This window comes from Drosophila suzukii, chromosome 2L (genome assembly GCF_043229965.1).
Source record: "Drosophila suzukii chromosome 2L, CBGP_Dsuzu_IsoJpt1.0, whole genome shotgun sequence".
Classification (NCBI taxonomy): Eukaryota; Metazoa; Arthropoda; class Insecta; order Diptera; family Drosophilidae; genus Drosophila; species Drosophila suzukii.
In genome coordinates this window covers 5,963,109-5,970,366 of record NC_092080.1, presented here as the reverse complement: position 1 = coordinate 5,970,366, position 7,258 = coordinate 5,963,109, and the positions used below count along the sequence as shown (strand labels likewise).

General features: G+C 41.8%; 1 long non-coding RNA gene across 1 annotated transcript; it reads left to right on the top strand.

Moving 5' to 3' along the window:
- Positions 1–1,636: 1,636 nt before the first annotated feature.
- Positions 1,637–3,102, top strand: LOC139352534 (uncharacterized). Its single transcript, XR_011603752.1, has 2 exons — positions 1,637–1,972; positions 2,028–3,102. It is a non-coding gene; the product is annotated as an uncharacterized lncRNA (long non-coding RNA).
- Positions 3,103–7,258: the final 4,156 nt, after the last annotated feature.

Here is a 7,258-nt window from a genome sequence, read left to right as displayed (position 1 = left end):
AGCGAAAGATCCATCCATTTACATCAAAGTAAAGCAAATTGCCTTCCGTTCGCCCACTCGCGTTCCTCGAATCCAATAAAGCAATTTTGTATTGTCAATTTAATAAAGCCTTTTATCGAGTGTATATAAATGGATTATGCCTCCCAAGCAGAGCGCATATTTATTAGAAAAGTTTTACGCTCCGTCGGCTGGAAGGAGGCAAAGTGGATGATGTGGATTTACTGAACCACCCGGGGAATTGATATTTATGAGGATTATCTATCAATTAGGGTGCGCAGCTTCTTATTAAACGACTCTGTCACCGGGTTACCTTCAAGACCGCCAGAAAACTTAAATGAATGTCAGTTTGCCATGGTCTCCTTTGTTGGCAAACCCAGTCCTTCATAACATCTGGCCGTCATTTGGGGCAGCAATTTTCGTCACGTCACGCCGAACAAAGGAATATCTTGCCACATTCATCAAAAAACAGAACAGAAGGCAAGCAGCCGTAATATTTGCAGTCAACTTGTCTGCAGTTTCGCTGCAACTGCATCTAAAAATGGAATTGTTGACAGTACAAAAGAAGTGACAAAAGGTTCCGAAAGCGCTGCCTCTTCTAGTTTGCCACCTCCCCGCTTTAACTGGCTAACTGGCCACCGAGTGGGCCAATTGGAACGGGCAATTATTTAGGCCATATGGCGGCCGCTAACCCGGCAAGGTTAACCGCCAACAACCAATGGGTTAAGGGCCATGCACTCAAAAGAAAAAGTTATAAAGAAAATGTTTATGAAAACTTAATATCTTTGGGCCCTGGGCTTGAAATACTTTAAAATGTAGGCGTCTAAAAGTATGCAATCATTTTTCTTAACTCAGAATTTATTTAGAAAGGCCACTAGCCCTAACTCACTGCATACTTTTGGACACCTACAATTTTTTCTTTTAATTATTGTAAGTAATGAGTAAGTATATTTCTCAGCTTAGCTACCATAATTTATTGTTCAAAAAGAGGAATAAAAGAATAAGAAGAAGAACATAATATAAATATTCGAAGTATTTTCTAAATTGCAGGTCCTATAGAAAGTAAATAGTTATACAGATCTTCAAAGCTAAATTCATTGGTATCTTTTAAAGTATTTGGGAAGTGGGCTGAATGAATTCATTGTACTTCAAAGCCTAAAATACTTTGCAGCATACTTTTAGGCACCTTAAATAACATTACTAAATCCAATTTTTTAAGTGTGTTAAGGGCGTAGGTGGTTCCGAACTGTATGCTGGGTTTTCTGGGTTGCCTTGGCTTTGGTTAAAAGTTGGCCGCTGGCAGAGAGGGTCATGAAACGCCTGAATGCGCAATGAGTGAAATTCAAATACAAACCGTGTTTGAATGAATGCGTCGAGAAGTGGGACCTGGGGTGCGGACCCCTTCTACGAAACAGCCCGGCCCCCCTATCCCCCTGAAAAAACCCACGCCCATGTGCTGCGGGCAAAAGTGAATGCCTAACCAGTTGACTGGGTAAATAAGTGCGGAGGGGCTGGGCAAAAGGGTTGCGGACTGTGGGCGTGGCACGCCCTGCTTTTAGAAATGTCCTTGGCCTATGTGCAGTGGCAATTGATGGATGGATCGACGCAAGACTCGCTCCTTTTCATTCGCCCCTTGTGGGAGTCAGTATTTTCGGCCAAGTTGGCATTCCTAGTCAAGACATTACCCATGGTAATTAACATAAATAGCCCAGATGCAACCCTTCAGTAGCAAGGATCCGATCCTCGCTAGAATACCAAAAATACCATTTTTATGGATTTTGGGGATTTTGTGCATCCTACATCCACTCTAGACGCCATGATTTCCTCCTCTTTGTCGCAAGCTTCTCCCGAGATCGGTTCGTTCTCTGCAAAAAGTGCTATAATTTTCAAACCCGTTCGCATCCACACATCCGCGTGTGAAATTCTAGGAATTTTGGTTGAGCAGTACGACCTGTTATCACTCCCAATATTGGTGGTAAGATTATTCGACGATATATTGGAAAAATCTAATTGTAATTCCCGGAAAACAGCAGTGACCAGACCCACGTGCAAATTCTCGGAATTGACAGAAGTTTTACAGTCCTCCCTCTGCGCACAGCAAGGAGCAGGTGCCGCGTGCAGCGATTCATCAGCGGAACCATACATTTCTTCAGCGCCAGGCCATAATCGCCATTTGGGATTCTTATACCGCACACCGCGTGAAAGGAATCTGTCTTCTTTGCCACACCTGGATTAATTTCATCATCGGCATACCATAAGCGGCTTCAAGGATCGCCGCAGTCAACCCGCGTGAGGTTTTGACCTTGCCAAGTCCGCACGACGATCTACAAGTCAGATCAAGTTGCAGTTCGGGCGAAAAACGCACCGGCGCCGATTCGGCGTAATTCGGGCAAGACAGCGGAGGCGGACGCCGCATCCCAATTGAAATATCAGTTCCAATTCTGGTTTCCAGTTAATTTTGGCCGGGACTGCCAACTCGTTTTTGTATCGCTAAAGCGATTGTAGTTTAATTTTCTTATTTTAAATATTTGTACGACGAGTTTCTAATTTAATTTACGATTCCTATTTAGCTTTTATACTTGCGTGTGTGCTTACGACATAGTATGACATATATACACTTAAATTAAATTATCCTACAGCGCACATCGATCGTCATCAGGCCTGCTGACTTCGTTGGAGAGTTCGTAAGTACGGCATAGCCGTAAATCATTTACATTCCTACATATATATTCATTCTTGTCTGAGCCCGCACACTTTTGATACCAATATATATAATGTTTCCACATTCGCGTATTGATATAAATATTAAATAAGAATCGTTTGCACTTATATAATTTAACGTAATACGCCTAAGTGATTTCCTGTAATTTTTGAATAAGCTTGCCGCATATCGATAAAATATGTAATCAGTTTCGTAATAATTTAACGTAAACAAAATATCCATTTCTTTTCCTATTTGATAATCTTGTACTGACACTCGATCATATAGAGAGTCTTTTGGCGTAAAGAACGCTTAGTTCTAAGGCTTTAGTGTTAGGATTTGTAGTATTAAGAACCATGAACCATATTATCGTATTTGCCGTATTAAATGAAATTTAAGATGAATTAGTTTGTGATCTTTTGAGGGCACCTTAGAGGATGTAGCGCAGCGGTTGTTTTAAGGGTGGAGTCTAATGTGACTTCACAGGTAGGGTGGGTATAGAAGGTGGCCAATAACATCTGGGCCTCCGTCTTCGATAGGTACAGTCTCTCGTCCGAATCTTAGCCGATGGGTTAAAAATCCGTATCGTTACCGTCTCTCTGTCTACTATTGTTAGTTCTGTGACACTCTTGTTTCATCTTAACACAAACCCACACCCATCTCCCTGAGCAGGCCGGTCAAAGCGTAGACAGAGGTGTTAGGGTGGACAACGCTCATAGAGTGTGTTCGTTACAGAATTAAATGGCGCCCAACAATGGAGCAAGCCCGATGCCTGATCAGGCATCTGTCGTTTGACAGCCGAGCTTCCCGAAAATATTTCAATCCATCCATTTTTGTAAAATTGTAGTTTCAGTTAGTATTTCATTTTTGACTTGGATTTGATGGTACTCTGGATAGATTCGGAGCCATACCAGCAGAAATGTTATACTTTTGTTACATGTTTTTTCTATCAGTTCGGTCATACTCGGACATTATAGTTAAAAACATTCCATTTTGATTATTTGATACTTCGGAATTTTAGTTCTGATTTAAGGTCGGTTCTTTACCAAGTTTTCAGTTTTCAAACCACATCTTCTATCCAATCAAAATCGAGATTTGTTCTAGCTGGAAAAATTCGGCTAGTCCCTCTTTTGATTGGTTAGACCTCAAAATACTATTTTTATATAATTGATTCCGCAAACATTTTCAGTTAATAATTAGTACCTATCGAACGAAAATCAACCTGCTGCTACATTACTCCTCAGGATAAGCCCCTCTTATTTTTATGACACTACCGCATTCCGTATTTCTCAAGGATCTTTCTCGTCTTGTCATTGTTGAATGATTATCGTATACTTCTATCGCATATCGTACATTTCTATCGCATATCGTATATCTTCCATTTCTCTTTTTAAGTTTTTGAGTTTAGTTAGTTGTTAGTTAGGTTTGAAATCGTTTAAAAATGCCGGTTAGGCACAGCAACGAGAACCTAGTTTCTCTAGGTGATGATGACTCAGTGACGTGCACGCTCTGCAATGGAGTAGTTTTCGAATTGGATTTAATGGAAACTGCTTGTAAACATTGCTTTCATAAGGCTTGTCTACAAAACTGGCTGCAGGATAACAACACTTGCCCAACATGCTCTCAACCATGTTCTCAGTCCCAGACGTTATCTAATCAGAATTCCGGTATGCAAAATCGAATGATGACCAGATCTAGGTCTCGTAACGCCGATAATCAGAACAATATTATCGTCTCTCAGAATGGCAACTCGAATCCCCATCAAGACAATAGGCAAACCAATGACTCAGATGTAAGCGAAGACCCAGATCAGCAAAGTCTTGCGAATCAAATGCGAGCATTTCAAAAAAGCATGTTAGACAACCAGAAAACATTTCAAGTAACCACGACAGATACAATCACAGAAAAAATGACTCAGATGTTTAGCCAATTGAATAGGTCTACGTTTGTGGATAACAATACGCAGCACGAATTCCGTAACAATTCAGGACAAGTCGGTTTCCAGAACAATCAGGGTCAAAACAGTCAGCGAGTTGGGAACTCTCCGGATGTGCGAAGCAATCGCAGCGATCTTTCTTTGGATCGTCCTGACAGAATTTCAAATGTGATTTCCAACTGGCGAATCAAATTCAGTGGGTCAGCTGACGACATCGCAGTTGAGGATTTTATATACCGAGTAAACTGTCTCACTACACAAAGCCTAAACGGAAATTTCGATTTGTTGTCGCAGTTTGCAAATTTGCTATTTGCAGGTCCTGCTCTATCTTTTTACTGGCGTGTTCATAGGTCGGTAGATGACATGAACTGGCATGTATTATGCAGACGCTTAAAGGAGAGATACTCAGATCAGAGATCAGACCGTGAAATAAAAAGTGCCATGCGTCGTCGTAAGCAGGGTTCAAACGAAAGTTTTGATGACTTTCTTGACGCAATGCTTATCATAGCTAATTCCCTCCGAGAGCCCATGCATGATAGTGAGCTAGCCAGCGAAGTGCGCCACAATCTTAAGGCAGACTTGAAACTTGAGTTACTGCATGTTGACACCCCTTCTTTGGAAGCTTTGCGTAAGGCGTGTCACCGCCACGAAGAATTTTATCGTAGCACTCGATCGAAGCCAATTCAACGCTCTAATGTAACAAAACGGTTTGTCAACACAATTCTTCACGAATATGACTCTGAAGATCAGTCCGAAGACGAAGCCGATGTCGAGGGCGAAGTCTGCGCAATTAAGCCTGCAGACAAATTCATATGTTGGAACTGTGATGGAACAGGTCACAGGTACCATGATTGTCTAAAACCGCGCCGTATTTTCTGTTACGGTTGCGGCATACCCGATGTATATAAACCAAATTGTGCAAAATGTAAATCGGTATCGGAAAACTCCAAGCAGGACATTCGCAAAATGAATGTCCGCCGTTAGCCTTGGATATTCTTAGTACTCCGGATGCTACGGCAACGGATAATTTATCTGATGTGTCTACTCCCAAACCTGATGAACCGACTACTAAAGCGTTCAATCCATATCACCTGTGCATTCAAGAGTATCTTAAACGAAGGCTTAAACCTGTTAGTGTCAATTCTATCTTTGCTTACAAACGTCGTTCTACCTTGCGTATACGTAAATTCTGGATGCGCAAACGAGCTTTTAACCGTTGCATTATCTCATCAATCATCCACAAAAAGAATGACATCCGGCCTTTCACAATGGTGCAGATTTTCGGCCTCGAATATTCAGCTCTCTTAGACAGCGGAGCCAACAAAAGTGTCATTGGTGGAAAGCTTGCCCAACAAATAATATCGGACAAACTTTATAACAAATTCAAAAGCATAGTCCGTACTGCAGACGGCCAAACACAATCCGTGGCTGGCACAATCTCCATTCCCTTGACGTACAACTCTATAGATTCAAAATTTGAATTCTTAATAGTACCCTCTATTCAACACAGCGTGATATGCGGAATGGATTTCTGGGAAACCTTTGGCATTTCCATCCAACTTTCGTTTTCAGTTAACGAAATTGAATACAAACCCGAGGACGACCCCTCACACATCTGTTTATCCAACGCACAGAAATCAAAGCTGAAAAAGGTAATCGACTTCTTTCCATCATTCGAAAGTGAGGGCTTAGGTTTGACCAGATTGATAGAACACAACATTGACACATCTACCGCGAAACCAATCAAACAAAGGTTTTATCCTTTATCGCCAGCTAAGGAAAAGCTTTTGTGTGTCGAAATCGATCGCATGATTGAAATGGACGTCATAGAAGAGGCACCATCATCGCCTTGGTCTTCTCCGGTTACCTTGCACGTCAAACCTGGCAAGGTACGTTTCTGTCTCGATGCGAGGAAACTTAATGCAGTTACCATTAAGGATGCTTACCCGATTCCTATTATGGAAGGTCTGCTTAGTCGTCTCCCGCCAGTGCATTGCATTTCTAAAATAGATCTCAAGGATGCGTTTTGGCAAATTTGCCTAGATCAAGAGTCCCGTGCAAAGACAGCGTTCACGATACCAAACCGTCCGCTGTACCAATTCAAAAGGATGCCATTTGGTTTGACCAACGCACCGCAAACCATGTGCCGTTTAATGGACCTTGTAATACCGTATCAGCTGAAGTCGCACGTTTTAGTCTACCTTGATGACCTTTTGGTGTTGTCAAGCAGCTTTGAAGACCATCTTCTACATCTTTCTGAGGTAGCCACCCAGCTGAGAAAAGCAGGATTGACAATTAACGTTCAGAAAAGTCAGTTCTGTCTGAAAAGAGTAGATTACTTGGGATATTTGGTTGGAGAAGGAACACTTCAAGTTAATCCAAACAAGATTAGCGCTGTCAGTGAGTTCCCGATACCAAAAACTCAGAAACAGCTGAGAAGATTTCTTGGTATGACTGGTTGGTACCAGCGCTTCATTTCAAACTATTCCTCAGTCATATTCCACCTAACAGAGTTGCTACGTGGCAAAGACTTTCAATGGAATGAACATGCTCAAGAGGCCTTTGAGAACATCAAAGCCAAGTTATGTTCTGCCCCATGTCTCGTTCACCCCGATTATGAGAAA